This window comes from Hakea prostrata, chromosome 1 (assembly GCF_041222555.1).
Source record: "Hakea prostrata isolate BN-2017 chromosome 1, UWA_Hpros_2, whole genome shotgun sequence".
Classification (NCBI taxonomy): domain Eukaryota; kingdom Viridiplantae; phylum Streptophyta; class Magnoliopsida; order Proteales; family Proteaceae; genus Hakea; species Hakea prostrata.
This window is the reverse complement of record NC_142600.1, coordinates 49267224-49287788: the sequence shown is the minus strand read 5'-3', so window position 1 is coordinate 49287788 and position 20565 is coordinate 49267224. Positions and strand designations below refer to the sequence as shown.

At 41.2% G+C, this 20565-nt stretch overlaps 2 non-coding genes across 2 annotated transcripts; one reads left to right on the top strand and one right to left on the bottom strand.

Annotated features, from left to right (window-relative positions):
* Nucleotides 1-9254: 9254 nt before the first annotated feature.
* LOC149029086 (small nucleolar RNA R71) lies at nt 9255-9361 on the top strand. The gene has a single exon (XR_016171323.1). It is a non-coding gene; the product is annotated as a small nucleolar RNA R71 (small nucleolar RNA).
* A 9420-nt stretch (nt 9362-18781) lies between these two features.
* LOC149029085 (small nucleolar RNA R71) lies at nt 18782-18888 on the bottom strand. The gene has a single exon (XR_016171279.1). It is a non-coding gene; the product is annotated as a small nucleolar RNA R71 (small nucleolar RNA).
* Nucleotides 18889-20565: the final 1677 nt, after the last annotated feature.

The window sequence follows — 20565 nt, the reverse complement described above, 5'->3', positions numbered from 1 at the left end:
TCTGCATCAGGTGCTCGCTTCCACATGTTTCCATGTGGCATCCCTCCGATCGTTGATCTTGCTTTCTGCGGATTTCGAAGCATCATTTCGATCTAGGTCGTCGGTTGTCCTTAGCCTTCAACCGTCGTCTTAATACGTGAGGCTATTTAAAGCCTTCGTGGGTACTCTCCATCTATCTTGCCTTCTACAAGTTAGATTTGCTAAAGTGTTAAAGCGACCTTTCATCCTTCGGCCTGGCTTCGTATTCCTCGTACTCCAACAATAGCTCTATCAACTTTTGAACAAGTGAGTTTCTTGATTACTCATCTCTTTCCCCACTTCCCCCCTGAGTAAACTGCACAGTAATTACACTTGGGGTTTAGTTATTTGGTTTTGTCGGAAGTGATAAAAAACTAGGGTTTTCCCTCTTGTTGTTGTCGTTTTATTTCTATACTAATACGGCTTGTTTGTTTGTATAGTGGCTCCCAAGATCAACCCGAACATTATCAGAGCAAAATCTTGCAAGAAAATCGTTCCGTCGGTGGTGGTTGGGGCCAGTGAGGTGGTTTCAGCTAGTGAATCCTCCAAGCGTAAGGCGATTGCTGCCGGTGAATCTTCAAGTCAGATTCCCACAGTTTCTATTGAAGCCGTCCCTGCGCCTCCTTTGCCCGATGGTGCTGCCGACGCCCCTGCTGGTGAGACTGTTGGTGCACCCCTGAAAGAGACTCTTCGGGCATCTGAGGCAACTATGTTGGCGTCTGATGAAGGCGTGGTGCCAGCAAGTGCTGCTCCTATTTCCCATTCTAATGCTTCTTTGGCATCCTCCTCCTCTCCTTCCTAGTTCGAGGATTTTGCCACTAGGAAGCGCCGTCGGTTGACAAGTGATGCAGCTCATCCTTCTCATCCTTCGCCTGAATTAGTGTCAAACGAGTTTGACAGAGCGTTGGAATGGTGTACTGCTGCTCGAATGACTTCAGAGAGCGCAATTCTTTCCAAACTTCTAGATGAAGTCTTTACGAAGTCACTGGTGATGTAAGTCTTTCTTCATTATCCTCTGATTCTGAAAAATTACTTTTCTGCTCCTCGTTAACTCGGAAGTTGTATGCAGGAGTCTTGCTGGTAACTTCCACAACCAAGTGGAAGCAGTTACTAGGCTCAGTAGGTTGAGCAATGAAGTTTCTAGGCTTCGGAAAATCTCCGAAACTAAAGATGTTGAGATTGCTCGCCTTCGGAATCTAGCTTGGGAGGTGGCAGGAGAAAAAAATTCAATGATTGGTCGTCTTCGGTCGGACTTGGATGATGCCAGGGAGAAGATCCGGCGACTGGAGCGAACAGTTGGAAAGTCAGGAGCCAAAGGATCTGAAACGTTACCTGAAAGGCAAGCTGTCGTTCCTTTGCCCGAATCCCTTCCAACCGATGTTCGCAGAGCCTGCGTCTTCAAGTATTTACACAAGTAAGCCTTTTGTTGATATGCTGAATGCTTATAACTTGCAAGGCGCACTCGGGATGGTGAGAACGAAGTATGGGAATCAATATTAAGGAAGGATCCTCATTTTGATACGACTCCCTACAAAGTCTTGTTTGCCATCCCTGAAGTATTTACCGACCTGGGTATTCTTCCTCCCAACTGGACCAAGGATAAGATTGATCCTCCACCTTCCGATCCAGATATTATGCATTATCTAGAAGATTCTCCTGTTTATTCTCCCCTGGAAGAAGTCAATTATGACGAGCTTGTCCTAAATGCGAGTTTGGTCGAGGACCATGCTTCTCCTGGACAAGCTGGACAAAGAGTATGAAATTACGGAGGATTTTATGCATACGGAAATATTTTTTGTAATCCTCACTTCTTCTCTTCTTTTCCTTGAATCCCCACCAATGGTTGACTCATATGTTTGTTCTAGCAAAGTCGCATCGATCTTGTATAACTTCTTAACAGTCACCTATGATGACTTTCTTTTTTGACCGAAGATTGTATCCAGCTCTTGTAATTGTTTTGATACTGGCCTCTTTGGATCTTTTGAAGAAACAAGAAATTAACTTTATCTTGAACTTTGCTAGCCACTTGAATCGCTGTTGCATTAGGTCTTAGTTGTTTGAAACAATGCCTTTACTTAAGGATTTCCGGAGAAATACAGTAAGTCTGAGAAGGAACTCACTCGGGTTTTAAACCGATGCCTTTACTTAAGGATTTCTGGAGAAATACAATAAGTTTGAGAAGGAACTCACTCGGGTTTTAAACCGATGCCTTTACTTAAGGATAATTCAAAAATTCAATAAGTCTTGAAGAAACTTACTCGGGTTTCAAACCGACGCCTTGCAAAAGGAACTCACTCGGATTTTCATCCGATGCCTCGACTTAAGAAAGTCCGAAAAATTTCCATAAGTGTTGAAGGACCCCACGAATTTTCATCCGATGCCTTATAGTTGGATCTTGTTCTTGAATGTGGTGTATGATGCCCCCCAATCAAAAGATAGTTTGTTGAAAGCCAAAAATTGCATTGATTGAGTTGAAAATGATTACATCACGAACAAAATTGAAATCATCGTCAAGGATAAAACTTTTTGAGATGCCTAGCATTCCACGAACGATCCAATTCTTTCTGGGTGTTGATGTTCTTCAGCCTGTAAGCTCCTGAACCTACCGGTTTCACAACCATATAAGGTCCTTCCCAGGAAGGGTCCAATTTTCTTTGGTGACGCGGGTCGGAAGCTAGGGTGTTTCTCAACACCAAATCTCCGGCTAAGTACCGACGATTCTTCACTCGAGTATTATAATGAGACGCTATCCTTCTTTGATAATGTTGAGTTCGTGCTATTGCCTTTGCCCGAACTTCGTCCAACAAATCAAGACTATCAAGCAGTCCTTGTTCATTTGCTTTTTCCTCGAACTCACGATCCCGTAATGTCCCCGCCATTATCTCCACTGGTGCCAATGCTTCGGATCCATATGCCAACCTGAATGGAGTTTCTCCTGTGGGTGTTCGAACCGTAGTTCTATAAGCCCACAGTACATTATGAAGTTCTTCGACCCAAGAAGCTTTGTCAGCTTCGAGTCTTCTCTTTATTCCATCCAGTAGCGTTCGGTTAGTAACCCCTACCTGTCCATTGCTTTGGGGGTATGCCACTGAGGACATACGATGCTCGATCATATATGTTCCACAGAATTGCTCAAATTGTGGACAGTCGAACTGAGTACCATGGTCAGTGACAATAATCTTTGGAGTCCCAAAGCGATATATGATTGATTCAAGCACAAATTTCTCCACTTTTTTCTCAGTAATTGCTGCCAGTGCACTGGCTTCTACCCATTTTGTGAAGTAATCAATTGCTACTATCAGATATTCCCGTCTGCCTGATGCCTTGGTGAATTTGCCCATGATATCAATTCCCCACATCGCAAAGGGAATGGGATTTAGAATTGAAGTTGTCACGCCCTCCCAGCCGGTACCCTATCTGGCATACCCGAGAGTGTGATCCACAGCCCGAAGATCAGGTATCGAGTGATCAACCTCCCACATAAACAATAACATAATCATGAACAATCATAACAAGAGTGCGGAAGATAAATCATAGATCCAATAACGAAAGAATGAATCATAAACGAATCAGAATAATAGATATAATCAGAGTATCAAACAGATAAGTAAAGTGAAGCAAAAATCCCACTTTACATCCAGCGGAAAAGTAGCTCTAAAGAATAAACTAGACAAAATCTAATCCCAGTAGCAAGTACATTGGGTAACTAAATTATTCTCCACTTTATAGACGACATCCTTGTATGTATAGATCTCATAAATAGCACAAGGACGCTTCCACTCAATGGTCGGACTAAGCATCGTACGGAGCATAACCACTCGCGGGATCTTCAGAGTAATTGTGGTAACCGCAATCACCTTCCCGGAGATATGTCTCTTCGCCTTGCGCTTCTTCATAGGGACCGTCATAATACTCAAGCACTGCAGGATAGTCTAACAACATTGTACGATAAAGGAATGAGTTTCAAAGAAACCCAAGAAGGCGCTTAAAATCCATAATAACATAAATGGCAGAATTCCGAACAAACATAAATGCAATATGATATGAGACAAACAATGAATGAATGAATCTAGGATGCTGGTCTCTATTGGCAGACATGCTTTAAGTCATAGCACCGTACTTCTTTAGGAAAGTCCACTCACATCCTCAACCATTTAAGATATCTTGGATTCTCTCACGGATCATTTCACCGGTCTTGAGCAGCCGATTGGTAATGGGTCCTTCATCCCTCGGGACAAACCTTGGCGGGGGTTAAGTCAACACACTCTCTCACAACCATTTGGTATAAGTATCGGCGCATGTCGGGGTAAAACCTAGCCAAATGCAAGTCTTCTACTTGGTTACATCAAGTCGGATCCAGATACTTCCATTCGTCGTCCCTGACGATCCTTTCCGGTATCCTTCACACTAGAGTCAGCGTATCCTATGGCACCGACCAACTCGGACTACGGACTCATCAACCCTATTGATCATCCACATATGGTAAACGGGAAGCTCTCACGTCCTCTCACGGGTTGGTTACCGGTCTTAAGCGCCCGAGAGCCCAAGTCTAACCATATGCAACCCTACCAATAAATGGCCCCCACAATGTGATTCCTGTCCTCTCACGGGTTGGTTACCGGTCTTGAGCGCCCATGAATCCCCATTGCTACCACGGGTCGTTCGGTCTCAATACCCCTCTGATTAGGGTCTGACATAACAGGACATCCTAGCCAAACACTACTAGACAATCCTATATATGTCATCCAACAGTTTAGGAAGGTGTCCAGAGGGCATCTCCGGAAACATCCCATAATATTCCCGTAGTAGTCCAAGGACAGAAGTGTCAAAAGGACACCTCTCCTTTCCAAACCATACGTAAGCATACACATGCATCAATTCATAACATCACATGTATGGTAACTCCATATATGGAAAGAAATCAATATTTACAATCACTTGTATAACATTGGTAAGTAAATCATTCATGAATCAATTCAATATGAATAAGTAATGCTACTGAAATCAAAGTTATGCAACAGTAGTATATCATTGTAAGAATCTAATTTAGGAAACATAATAATGATATTCAAATATAGAAACTAGATTCATGCTATCTATGTAATTAAGGAAATAACCATCCTTACCTTTTATAACTCGCAAAGAATCCTAAGAAATCAAGTAAGATCTTGGCAAACTTGAGAAGAAGGTCCTAAACAAGTATATACAACATATTAGGAAAGATCCCTAGCAGAATATATATCAAAATATCCGAAACAGACCAATTCTGGAGTTGCTGTACTCATTGGTCGAGTGGATTGGTCGAGTGGTCCAGTCGACCAATCAGTCGACCAATGCAGATGATGAGCTTATAAAATCAGAGTTTTAAGATATGAAATCCGAATTTGGTGGTTCAAAAGGGTACTAATCAAGGGGTAGACTATATCAGTAGTATCCTAACATAAAGGGGACCTCAAAACACTAATCAAATCAAGGTATCAAGATCCAAATTAGGAAACAAAAAGTTACCATAAATAAATCAAACATGGATCTTGATGGATTTTGAAATAGAAAACAAGGACAAGAACTATAGGAGGATGGATCATTGCTTTCGGTAATGAAAACATGAAAACATGCATAGGTCTTCATGGAATAAGGCTTAGAAGCATAAATCTAAATAAGGAAATAAAACCTACCATATATGTAATTATCATGCATCATGAAGAACACATAGTAAGGTAGAAGAGAACAACTAGAATTCTATGGATTATGAATCATGGAAAGAAAACACAACCATTAACCACTAACATGATCAATGAAAGAAGATCCAAAGAGATCGGAATTCAGATTAGAAGATTAACAGAGATTAAATCATGGTTAGATCATGAATCCTTCAAAAGCTTGCAATGATCATGGTTAAGATCATTGTTCTAGCCTTAAATCCTTAGGATGATCATGAGAACATGTTCAGAGATGTTTGCAACAGAGAATGCAGCATCTCTTCTACTGTCTCAACTCAAAAAGGAAAGAAAAACAAAGATGGAGGAGAAGAAGAGAGAGTAGACATACCTTTTGATGCAAAAAGAAGAGTTCCGACGAAGATCCGCCAAGAAAACTCCAAGGATGCAAGAGAGATGACTTGCGAGAGGTCTTTGGTTCGTTCCCGAGAGGGTTTGGAGGCAGCAAATACGAAGTGGACTCGAGGTTAGACTTAAATAGAGCAAGAATCAACCTAATTGCCAAAGACAAGCACCCATTGGTCGAGTGGATTGGTCGACTGGCCCGAGCCGACCAATCGGTCGACCAATGTCGACAAAGAAGGCCAAAAACAGGGAATTGAAGGTCCAGATCAAATCCAATCCTAAAGGGGTTTTGCACACAAGTCAAGTGACTTACCTAGTAGGTAGAAATGCCTTCAAACCAAGATAGAGAGCACTCCAAGTCCATCAACTAATTAGATCTTCATCAGGATTCTGTTTCCATAAATAGAACCTCATCATCAACCTTCATGGATTCAAAGCCAGACACCAAGTCCTCTACTGGGATGGCCCAAAGCTGACTTCTTACTTTACTTCGGGTCATCGGACCTACAAATAACAAGGTTTCCGGGTCAAGGTTAGGGCTGGGTTTCACAAAAACCACTCGTCTGGTGAGCATGTGGAGTGCTTGGCTCACCTCCAAGAGTTGAATCTTTACCTGATCCAATTGATCTTGGAGTGTATCAGGAGGAGGATTACGTCCTCCCTGGCCACCATCTACCTCGATAGGATTTTGGCTTTCCTGGGAAATATCTAGATTATTCACTCCAGGGATCTGAACACTGGAATTGGGTTGTGCTGCGGCTGCTGATCTAGTCACCATGGCTTTTCAAGTTGTTTCCCACAGACGGCACCAAATTGATGTGTCCAAAATCTGCTCAGCCCTTAGATCTCCTCGTGATGTCCTGCAAAACGAAAGCGTCAGATGTGGCCCGACCGCTGAGGTCGGGAGTCCACCTCCGAAGGCTAAGTCAGTTGATGAACTTAACCACAAACGGCTCTGCTAGAAGTGTAGAGCTAAGGAATGAAGAACTGGGAAAGGTGATCTAGATAGCAGATTGCTGATAGTTTAGGTCTATCAGTATGTATCTGAACCTGAGTCTCAGATAGTATTCTTTTTGATCCCCTCACCTTGTATGGTAGTGAGGTTTATATAGAGTGTACCTTCGAATCTCCTTCGTTGGATGCACTAGAGCCTTCTTCGGGTAGTCGTTGGATCTTAACAGTTAGATCCATTGAGCAATAGACTTCTACTAGTTTGGACTAGTAGAGGACTCCTGAGATAACCTTTCGGTTATGTGATGATTATCCCTTCGATAATGATTATCCGCAGCCGTCAATTCGAGTCTGCCATCATTAGGGTGATTACCCTAATCCATAAGTAGGATTAGGGCGCGCTTGCAGCCGAATAAGCTTTCTTCTTCAGCAAGCCATCTTCTGGATCCGGTTCGCTCGGGAGCGAGTTGGTTTTCTCCGTCTCGACCGGGGTCGAGGGTCAGACCAGGTATGAACCCGGTCTGATCATAGTCTCTCCGTATCACTTACCAAAGCCAAAAAAAAATTGGGCACTTTTTATCTTTGTGACAATGCTCTACGACCTATCAACAAGTCTTACTCGAGTTGAAAGCCCCCCCCCCACACTTAAATTATGCAATGACCTCAGTGCATGCAAACAAAATAATAGAAGCAAATAGAGGAAAGAGTGTACCCGACGATGTTTGAACTCATGATAGAGCACGCAACAGTAAAACCTAACAACAAACAAAGAAAATAAAGGAAAAAGAACAAGAAATAATATCTAAACATATGGGTTACCTCCCATAAAGCGCTAAGTTTAGAGTCTTCAGCCAGACTCAGTAAGAAGCAGCCAATGGAGGTGGAAGCTCAAATCTAGATGTGAATGGTGACTGCTTCAAAGAAGTGGAAGAGTCCAACAATGTGTTGACTTCCTCAATATTTAGGTTAGATTCCCCAAATGACAAGAATGTTGTAGGGGATCATCAATAAGCATGATTGGAATATAATCAACCACTACCTCATCAATAAAGTTAATTGCAAAGCACTCTTCACCTCTATTTGGGCTTAATGATTCATTCTTTCTAGAATCTGGAATTGAGGACTCAAGAGCTTCAGGGAAGGGGACTTTGGGAGTGTAAGATTTAGGAATAGGACCCTTTACAATCGGAATGTGCAACCCCTTACAAGGAAATTGATGCGAAATACTCACAGGTGGTGTTTCTTTACTAGGTTTGTGTGCATCATTGCCAGTCTCATGGGTCAAATCAACCTCTTCTCGACTCTCAAGATCAATGGGCAATGGCTTAGGAGTAGGCTAAGGTGCATAATATTCCTTCCTACTGCGTGTCACAACCGAGATTGCTTGGACTTGTTCTTTCCTAGACCCAATTTGATGATTAGGGTCACCTATTGGTTGACTAGGTAACTGACCAACCTCCCTCCTACTGATGGCATCAGCTAGTTGACCAAGTTGAGTTTCCAATTTGTTAATGGACTGAGAATGAGAATGTAACAATTGAGTGTTTTGCTCTAGTCCACTAAGCGCCTTTAGCACCTTATCCTCAAATGATGAATTATGTGAGGGTTGTGGAGATGATGGTAGCTCATTCCTATAGGCATGTTGTTGCATATTAAATGGAGGTGGCCTATAAGGTATTTGATTAGAGGGATTGGGCATTGAGTTTCGCCATGAAAAATTGGGGTGGTTTCGCCATCCTGGGTTGTAGGTATTGGAATGTGGATTATTGCCCAATTTAGAGACTCCTTGGACCAAATGTGCATGCTCCTTAACAAACTCAGGGTATTGTGTAGCCAAACAACAATCAGTGACATGATGGGATAGGCTAGAACATAAAGCACATGCTTCAATCTGATTAGGTGGAGAGAAACTTGTAGGAAGTGGAGATGGGGTTTGTTGTCCTAATGACAAGAGATGGTCCAATTTCTTTGATAGCAAGTCAACCTTAGTGCTCATCTCAATGGTAGGATTGATCTCATAGAGACCGCTCCTCTTTGGTTGCCCAATGGATGGAATCTCAGTCCTAGCTGTTGAAGCATGGTGTTGGGTGTTTTCACTAAGGGTCTCAAAAACTTCCCATGCCTCATTCTCATTCTTGTGCATGAAAGTCCCACCACAAGAAGAATCAACTATGTCGGTCTCTAAGGCCATCATAAAAGCATTGAACCAATTGCCATTTAGGAATAGCATGGTGGGGGCACTTTCTAGGTAATTCTTTTAGTCTTTCCTAAGCCTCATGAAATTGTTCTCCTTCTTGTTGGGAGAAACTCGTTATCGCTCTCCTAATGCTATTGGTACGGCCAATGGGGAAGAACTTTTTAAGGAACTCCTGTTGCATTTCTACCCAAGTGGAAATTTTAACATTGTCCAAAAAATGAAGCCAATGCTCAGCTTTATCTTTAAGGGAGAATGGGAAAAGAAGTAACCTTAAAGCATCAACTGAGAGGTTTTGAATTTTAATCGTGGAGGGCACCTCTAAAAACTCATCTAAGTGCTTATAAGGCTCTTCATTGGCAAGTCCATAAAAAGATGGTAGCATTTGAATCACACTAGATTTGATCTCATATTGAGCCGCTTCTATGTTAGGCAACTTAATACAAGAAACCGGAGTATATGTCGTAGGAATGAAATGCTCACTCAAGGGCCTCATTGGAGGCTCATAGTTTGCCATGGTTCTTTGCCTTCTAAGGTTGGCCAAAGTCTCTTCTAACTCTATGGATCTCAAGGTAAGGTGTTCTCCAATTCAACTCTATTCGCCGAGCAAACTTCCTAACCACCTTCCGTCTCTTATCATCAATAGGTGCGATAAGCGCACTCCATGTAGCTGCAAGAGCTCCCGCACATGCTATTTCCATCTCCCACTGACGGTGCCACATCTTCTTCATACGGGATGGTTCCTTCATAGGAAACCAGTCCATCCTCCTGTATAACTCCTTCTTCTGTGCAGGCTAATAAACAATACAAAATAAAGACATGAGTTCTAGAGAACTCAGTAAGAAACAATCACAATCCCATCAATTATCTAACAATGCCAAGATACATAAATAATATGAATGAATGCAAAATATGAATGATACTATGATTTCTAACTATGCAGGTCTCTAATAGTTGACATGCTTTAAGTTATACACCAGCCCTCCTCTGGGTAAGTCTCATCACTCTGATCCTGCAAGGACTTGCTACCTCTGTAGGGATCTTGGGAAAAAGGGGAAAGTCCCGTCCTCCCAGCCGGTACCCTAACTGGCATACCCGAGAGTGTGATCCACAGCCCCGAAGATCAAGTATTGAGGAAATCATCCTCCCACATATACAATAACATAATCATAAAAAGGAAATAATCAAGGTTTAATATTATAAACAAGGTTCAAAACAAGAAATGAATAAATAATAAAATCAGAGTGCGGAAAATGATACCAGATATCTGTAGATATCAAAAGAAGTAAAGTGAGGCGGAAACTCACTCCACAAAATACAACAGAACGCAGTATGTAAGTCTAAAAGAAATAACAACTAAATCAAAGGAACTAAGAAAGATAACTAAACATAAGAGTTTTCTATTCTATAGATGACGTCTTCAAAATAATGGACTTCATCAATCCATTTGAGACGTTCCACATATATGTTGTCTTTAATCGTAGTACGCAACTTGATCAACGGAGGGATCATCAGAGTAATCTTGATTGTTGCCAACACCTTGTGTGTAGTACGCTTCATCAGCTTGCGCTTCATCGTACTGTTCGCCATAGTAATCAATAGCTGTAGAATAGTCTAACAAAACAATGTACAAAAGGAATGAGTTTCGAAGAAACTCAGTAAGGTAGTTAATCCATAGCAACACAAATAACATGAAAGCAATCCATAAAAAGATGCAATGCAATATGAAACAAATAATGTATGTATGCATCTAAACTCTATGTATGCTGGTCTCTATGGCAGACATGCTTTAAGACATAGCACCGTACTTCCTTGGGTAGGTCACGCATACGGCTTGTAAAACCCAGCCCTAACCTTGACCCGGAAACCTTGTTATTTGTAGGTCCAGTGACCCGAAGTAAAGTAAGAAGTCAGCTTTGGGCCATCCCAGTGGAGGACTTGTTGTCTGGCTTTGAATCCATGAGAGTTGATGATGAAGTTCTATTTATGGAAACTGAATCTTGATGAAGATCAGATTAGTTGATGGACTTGGAGTGCTCTCTATCATGGTTTGAAGGCATTTCTACCTATTAGGTAAGTTACTTGATATGTGTGCAAAACCCCTTTAGGATTGGATCTGATCTGGGCCTTCAATTCCCTGTTTTGGAATTGCTGTCTGCATTGGTCGACTGATTGGTAGACTGGACCAGTCGACCAATCCACTCGACCAATGGGTGCTGTCTTTGGCAATTAGGTCTTGCTTGCTCTATTTAAGTTCAATCTCGAGTCTACTTCGTATTTGCTGCCTCCAAACTCTTTGGAACGAACCAAAAACCTCTGCAAGTCATCTCCCTTGCATCCTTGGTGATTTTCTTGACGGATCTTCGTCAAAACTCTTCCTTTTGCATCAAAGGTATGTCTACACTCTCTTCTTCTCCTCCATCTCTGTTTTTCTTTCCTTTTTGAGTTGAGACAGTAGAGGAGATGCTGCATTCTCTGTTGCAAACATCTCTGGACTTGTCTCTCATGATCTTCCTAAGGATTAATGGCTAAAACAATGATCTTAACCATGATCATTGCAAGCTTTTGAAGGAATCATGATCAAACCATGATCTAGTCTTTGTTTAACTATTGATTTGAATTCTGATCTCCTTGGATCTTCTATATTGATCATGTTAGTAGTCAATTGCTGTGTTTTCTTTTCATGGTCCATGATCTATCAATCTCTAGTTGTTTCTCTTCTACCATACCATGTTTTCTTCATGAATCATGATAGTTACATATATGGTAGGTTTTGTTTCCTTATTTAGATTTATGCTCTTAGGTCTATTTTCTAGAAGATCTAAGTATGCTTTTCATGATACCTTTACCTGAAGCAATGATCCATTCTCCTATTGTTCTTGTCTTTGATTTCTATCTTGAATTCTTCAAGATCCATGATTGATCTAATTATGGTAGCTTTTTGTTTCCTAATTTGGATCTTGATGATTTGATTTGATTAGTGTTTTGAGACCCCCTATATATTAGGATACTACTAATGTAGTTTACCCCTTGATTTGTACCCTTTTGAACCACCAAATTCGGATTTTATATCTTAAAACTCTGTTTTTTTTAGGCTACTGTCTGCATTGGTCGACTGATTGGTTGACTGGACCAGTCGACCAATCCACTCGACCAATGAGTACAGCAACTCCAGAATTGGTCTGTGTTGGATGTTTTGGTATCTTTTCTGTTAGGGATCTTTCCTAATATGTTGTATACACTTGTTTAGGACCTTCTTCTCAAGTTTGTCAAGATCTTACTTGATTTCTTAGGATTCCTTTGCGAGTTATAAAAGGTAAGGATGGTTATTTCCTTAATTACATAGATAGCATGAATCTAGTTTCTATATTTGAATATCATTGATTTGTTTCCTTAATCAGATTCTTACAATGATATACTACTGTTGCATAACCTTGATTACAGTAGCATTACTTGTTTATGATTAATTGATTCATGTATGATTTACTTACCAATTATATACAAGTTGATTGTAATTATTGATTTCTTTCCATATATGAAGTTACCATATATGTGATGATATGAATTGATGCATGTGTATGCTTAAGTATGGTTTGGAAAGGAGAGGTGTCCTTTTGACACTTCTGTCCTTGGACTACTACGGGAATATTATGGGATGTTTCCGGAGATGCCCTCTGGACACCTTCCTAAACTGTTGGATGACATATCTAGGATTGTCTAGTAGTGTTTGGCTAGGATGTCCCGTTATGTCAGACCCTAATCGGTGGGGTATTGAGACCGAATGACCCGTGGTAGCAATGGGGATTCATGGGCGCTCAAGACCGGTAACCAACCCGTGAGAGGACAGAAATCACATTGTGGGGGCCATTTATTGGTAGGGTTGCATATGGATAGACTTGGGCTCACGGGCGCTTAAGACCGGTAACCAACCCGTGAGAGGACGTGAGAGCTTCCCGTTTACCATATGTGGATGACCAGTAGGTTTGATGAGTCCGTAGTCAGGGACTATGAGGACTCTAGTGTGAAGGATACCGGAAAGGATCGTCAGGGACGAGGAATGGACGTATCTGGATCTGACTTGATGTATCTAAGTAGAAGACTTGCATTTGGCTAGGCTTTACCCTGACATGCGCCGGTACTTAGACCAATGGTGATGTGAGAGAGTGGTGACCTATACCCCCAGCCATGGAATGTCCCGAGGGATGCCGGACCCATTACCAACTGATGATGAGTGATTGAGACCTTCCTAAAGAAGTACGGTGCTATGACTTAAAGCATGTCTGCCAATAGAGACCAGCATACATAGAGTTAGATTCATTCATTCATTGTTTGTCTCATACCATATTGCATTTATGTTTGTTCTGAAATCCTGCCATTTATGTTATTATGGATTTAATTGCCTTACTGAGTTTCTTTGAAACTCATTCCTTTATTGTACAATATTTGTTAGACTATTCTACAGGTACTGAATATTATGACGGCCCCTATGAAGAAGCGCAAGGAGAAGAGGCATATCTCCAGGAAGGTGATTGCGGTTACAACAATTACACTGAAAATCCCGCGAGTGGTTATGCTCCGTACGATGCTTAGTCCGACCATTGAGTGGAAGCGCCCTTGTGCTGTTTATGAGACTTATACTTATAGGGATGTTGTCTATAAAGTTGAGAACAATTTAGTTACCCATTGTACCTGCTACTGGGATTAGATTCTGTCTTGCTTATTCTCTTTTAGAACTACTTTTCCGCTGGTTGTAGAGTGGGATTTTGCCTCACTTTACTTATCTGTCTTAGACACTGACTATATCTAGTACTCTGATTTATATATGATTCATTCTTTCCTTATTTGGATCTATGGTTTATCTTCCGCACTTTTATTATTATTGTTCATGATTATGTTATTGTTTATGTGGGAGGTTGATTACTCGATACCTGATCTTCGGGTTATGGATCACACTCTCGGGTATGCCAGATAGGGTACCGGCTGGGAGGATGTGACACGGCTCATGTTGGTAGTGGGTCCGGCATCCCTCAGGACAAACCATGGCAGGGGGTTAAGTCAACACTCTCTCTCACAACCATTTGGCATAAGTACTGGCGCATGTCAGGGTAAAGCCTAGCCTAATGCAAGTCAGCTACTCAGTTACATCAACTCAGGTTCAGATACTTCCATTCTTCGCCTCGGGCGATCCTTTCCGGTATCCTTTCCACTAGAGTCCTAATAGTCCCGAACTACGGACTCATCAACCCTATTGGTTATCCACATATGGTAAATGGGAAACTCTCATGTCCTCTCACGGATATAACTCACCGTCTTAAGCACCCATGAGCCCAAGTCTAACCATATGCAACCCTCCAATACATGGCCCCCACAATGTGATTCCTGTCCTCTCACGGGTTGGTTACCGGTCTTGAACGCCCGTGAATCCCCATTGCTGCCACGGGTTGTTCGGTCTCAATACCCTTCCGAATCGGGTCTGATATAACAGGGACATCCTAGCCAAACACTGATAGACAGTCCTAGGTATGACAATCAATAACTCGGGAAAGCGTCGATGGACAACCCCAGAAACATCCCATACTATTTCCGACAATGTCCAAGGACAGAAGTGTCAAAAGGACACCTCTCAATCCCAAATCATACCTAATCAGATACAATCTTAGATCAGTCATGACATACACAATCAACAGTTCATCATATACCAAAGAGAATATAAAGTCATGATCTAATCATTAACATAAAATAAGTTAGGAAAGATACATAGAAGGAAAGATCACAATTCAATCAAAACAGACTAAGAATGGGGTTACTGTACCCATTGGTCGACTGATTGGTCTACTGCCCCAGTTGACCAATGAGTCGACCAACCGAGACAGTAGCCTTCAAAAATCAGAAATTTTAGAATATGAATCCGAATTTGGTGGTTTAAAAGGGTACAAAATAAGGGGGAAACTCTAATGGAAGCATTTAAGTCTATCGAGGACAACAAACCTTTAGTCAAATCAAGTTTCCAGGTTACAACTTAGGAACCAGAAGGTTAACCTAATTAGGTTAAACATAGATCATGAAGGGAATATAGTATGGATCAAGGATAATGAACTAGAGGATGATAGGTTATGATTCTAGTAAAGAAAACACATTGATTGGATGTTAACAGGGTCAATAACATATATCCAAGAAATTAGGGTTTCACCCTTTTTGGCTCCCACGAAAAAGGTTGAGATCATAGGAGGGAGGGAATTAATGATAGGCCAATTACAACAAGAAGAATTATAGAATATTAAATTTAGATCAACCTAACAATTTACCCATGAGGTTTCCCTCACATGGGGGGTTACCAAAAGGTTCTCCTGATGACCACACAAGGTTAGGGTTTCTAGGATTCAACTGGCAAGGGTTGAGATCATGATGATGATCATAGATCTCAAAGAACATGATGAGATCATGGAATAGATGGTAGTGCAGCATCATCTTCCTGACCTCAATCAAGAACATATTAAAGGAAAGAAAATCAGAGATAGAGAGGAAAGAGATCATAAACATACCTTTGATGCAGGAGGATGAAGATTACTTGAGTTCTTCCGAGATATCAACCAAGGATGCAAGGGAATCGATTAAAATAGGGTTCTAACTCGTTCCAGAGGCTTAGGAGGCAGATGAGGCGGAGTATTCCTAGACTGAACTTAAGTAGAGTAGCCACAACCTAAATTTCAAAAACAGACTCAATTGGTCGATTGATTGGTCGACTAGTCCAGTTGACCAATCAGAACAGCAACTTCAAAACAGGGAATTGAAGGCTCAGATCAAGTCCAAACATCAAGGGGTTTTGCACACACCTAAAGTGACATACCTAGTAGGTAGAAATGCCTTCGAACAAATACAGAGAGCACTCCAAGTCCATCAACTAATCCAATTTTCATCAGGGTGCAGTTTCCATAAATGGAACACTGACATCCACACTCAAGGATTCCAATCCAGCCATCAAGTCTTCAACTGAATTGGCCCAAAGATGACTTCTTGCCTTACTTCGGGTTACTGGACCTACAAACAACAGGGTTTCAAGGTCAGGGTTAGGGCTGGGTTTCACATTACATGTCTACATGAAGTCCAGATACATCCCCTATGGCACCAACCAACTCGGTTCAGTATCCTTCGCAACCTAGGAGAGAGAATCCTCATGGACTGGCTACCGCTGTTGAACTCCACTCCTTAACCCTATGGTCATCCACATATTGTTGGATGCTCTCATGATTCCTCATGACACCCGGTCCGATCGTTGGACATCTATGAGCCCAACCCTAACATATGCAACCCTACCATTTATATGACTAACAGTGGACCACAATGTCACATCACTGTCATCACGGGTCACTCGGTTTCAATCCCCCTACCGAAAGGGTAATAGCATTTGGGGTACCTGATAACTCGATGAAATAGAGTTAAGATTGATAACTTTTATACTTGAGATGGCTTGATTTAGGAGTATTTCGTCTTTGTTTTAGTGATAGTATTCATTAGGTGTTGTCTTATTTAGTCTTAACATGTTGCATTTTGTTTAGTTCATTATTGTCACCATTACATGAATTTCCCTTCTTTTTATGGATGAATTTGACTGTTTCTCTTTCTCTTGAAAATGTAGGTGAAGATTCATAATAGAAGAACCTGTCCTCTAACTTTGTTGTAGAGTTGTTGTTGCATTGCTACAACAACGGAGCAGAATATTCTCAGATCCAATTCAAATGGAATTGACCAGAAAGGGCTAACTTAAGTGGACAAAATTCTTGTAAATACATGATGGTTCTCAGCCCTTGATCTCAGGAGGAAAAGTTCTAATCTTATGGCCAAAATCTAACCTAATGATTGAAGACATTTATGGAAGAAAGAGAAGAGAGGCAAAAGGAGGAATGAACCACATTCGGCTAAGGTGGGGAATAGAGACTCGGCTGAGAGGAGGGAAGATAGAACCAAAGATGGAGCTCTTGTGGAAGCAAGGAGCTGCTGGAGTTGCTGATTTCCTGGAGAAGAAAGCTGAAGCTCATGTGGAAGCATTGAAGCCTTAGTTTCTTCTTGTTTTTATAACTCTATCTTCTTACTTTCTAGTCTCATGTCAACTATACTTGGTTTTATGCATTTGAATTCTGTTATGGGCTAAATCTTAGCTGTGTTGGGATGATAGTAGTACCTAAACCTGAATTTTGATATGTAACTAATCATGTGTTCTTTAGTTTTATTGCAATCCACTTTATTGTTAATGAATTCAGCATGTTATATTGACTAAATTCAGTTCTTGAATGATCTTTCTTGAATGAATGTTATGATTTCATTAATTGGAAAATTAATGGAGTCTAGGTGTTTGTTGAATTGTGTGAGTTAGCATAATCTTTAATTAGGTTGTGTTAATTAGTAGGTTGGGTAGGAATACCCAATTACCTCACATTACCATTGATTGGATTGGGTTTAAATTGCATCCTTAATTCAAGTCATCATAGGAATATGCAGATGTTGATTTAGGATGCTAGCTTATGTGTATTGGAAAATACCATATTGCCATTCATTCCAAGTTCTTGATTTATCTTGGGGTTGTAGTATTGCTTAGTATTTGTGTTATAAAATTCAGGGGAAGGGAAACTTGATTCTTAACACACTTGTCACTCATTAAGTTTCTTCCATGCTTAATCTACATTTTAGTTCCTTAGTTTTCTTTACCTGTCATTTGGTTATTTAGTTAGAAAATCACCAATCAACCTTGTTAATTTCATTTAAATCAATTTTACTTTTACATTAAAAGTTAAGGATATAATTCTTCGTGGGATCGATACTTACTTATCATTTATTACTTGATTGCGATACGTATACTTGCGTAATATCTTGAGATACAAGCAACAAGTTTTTGGCGCCGTTGCCAGGGAATTTTGTCTTTGATAATTAGTGTAGAAGTAAGTTTTTGTTTTATCTACTGAAATTTCTTTACTTTTGATATTAGTTTTCTTTTATTTCCAGGTGCTTTTACCCTTGTATGAATCCTCTGCATGATCAACAGTTGATACGCTTTGATTTTGAAATCGAAAGGACATTTCGAGCTAGAAGAAGGGAGCAACGAGGTTTAGCAGTAGGTCAAACAATGGCTGAAGCAGTGAGAAATGGATTGAATAATAATGAGAATAATATGGTAGTTGAGGGTGATGATAGAGATAGGGCCATCAGAGCATATGCTATCCCCATGTTGCATGAGCTGAATCCAAGCATAGTACGGCCAGATATTCAAGCCTTACATTTTGAACTTAAGCCGGTGATGTTCCAAATGCTTCAAACTGTGGGACAATTCAGTGGGCTGTCAATAGAAGATCCTCATCTCCATCTTAGACTCTTCATTGAAGTAAGTGACTCTTTCAAGATAGCCGGAGCAACTGAAGAAGCTTTGAGATTGAAGCTATTCCCTTACTCATTGCGGGATAGAGCAAGAACATGGTTGAACTCCTTACCTCCACAATCAGTAGCCACATGGAATGATTTAGTAGAGAAGTTCTTGATGAAGTACTTCCCTGCATCAAAGAATGCCAAGTTCAGAAATGATATCACTGGTTTTCAACAGTTGGATGGTGAATCTTTGTATGAGGCATGGGAAAGAGTTAAGGAGCTCTTGCGCAAATGTCCTCACCATGGTATTCCTCATTGGATTCAAATGGAGACTTTCTACTATGGTTTAAGTGGACAAACTCGATCCATAGTGGATGCATCAGCAAATGGGGCTATATTGGCAAAGTCTTACAATGAAGCTTATGAAATCTTGGAGAGAATGGCCAACAACAACTACCAATGGCCAGCTGAGAGAGGTGCTGCAAATAAGAGAGTGGCAGGGACTTATGAGTTAGATGCAATGACAGCTTTAACTTCACAAGTGTCATACCTAACTAGTGTGTTGAAATCCGTAAACTTGCCTACAGCTGTACAAACTCAACAACATACAGTAGTCTCGTGTACATATTGTAGTGGGGAGCATGTCTTTGATAGCTGTCCATCTAACCCAGAATTTGCTTACTATGTTGGTAATTTCAGCAATGCCAATAACCCATATTCCAACACCTATAATTCGGGTTGGAGGCAGCACCCTAACTACCCTTTGAATGCTTAAGGACAGCATGTAGGCCCATCTTCCATCCCACCTCGACCTCCTCAGCTTCCGAGTGCTCAACAGCAAATGAAAATTCAGCCTATGGAATCCTCTTCAACAATAGAGCTTCTATTGAAGGAATATATGGCAAAGAATGATGCAATGATTCAGAGTCAAGCATCTTCATTGAGAAATTTGGAGAATCAAGTTGGACAGATAGCTAATGCTTTAAGCAATCAACCTCAAGGATCATTGCCAAGTAACCAAGAAAATCCTAGGAGTGAAGGCAAGGAGCATTGTAACTTTCACACCCCACCTGTCGGTCTCGGTTACCCGCCCGAGATCCGTATTCCAGGTCCGAGAACCCGAAGGTCTAGTTGGGTGAACTTGTGGAGTATCCGGATTGAAGCCCATAATCCATACCCAGAACCCATGGATATTAATCCTTTATTTGAAGAGCCTACCTTGGCGGGAGTTGGAAATTCTGGAAGTCAAATGTTGTTCAGAGATGTCCGGAATAAAGGTAAGATCTCCCCCATCTCTTATTTAGGGCTAGGTTGGCCTTGGGTATCAAGCCCCTAGTAAAAGCACCCTTGTATGGCAAATTACATGGGGGCGGTTACTAGTGGCGGTCGCTCAACCTAAGCAACCGGCCCAAGTGACCGCCCGGTCTGTTTTCGGGGATTTTGCCCTATTTTGCCCCCAGACTTCTATAAAAGGCAACCTCCGTCTCATTAACGATTACTTTATTCGTGGTTGCTTATTTGGGAGTTTAGACGGCTGCGGGGAAGATCCGAAAGAGTCTCTGAAGTACTGACAGTGACTTGGAAGATCAGTTCTCTTCTTCTCTGGCTTTCTGGTGTGAGGTGTTGAACTAACCCTTCGTTCTTTACTCTCTTTTCTCCGTTAGATTGGTTTTACCCTTTTTCCCTCGTCTCTGTGATTACCCCTTGGATATTTTTAACCTCTTTTTTAATCTACTTGAGATGGAATAACCGTAAACGGAACCCTACTTCCGTGAGATGGTTAATCCAATCAAGGAGAGGGTTATGGGTAATCAATTGATGATAGTGGATCATTTTCTCTCACCCTTTTGGCATAGGGAGTGTTTAATTCGAGACTTAGGATGAGATTACTCAAAAACTGGATTGAAATCGAGTAATCAGAAGCCTGAGTTTTGGATTGAAACTCACTGTTTTTGGGGCGGTCACTAGTGGCGGTCGCTTAACCTA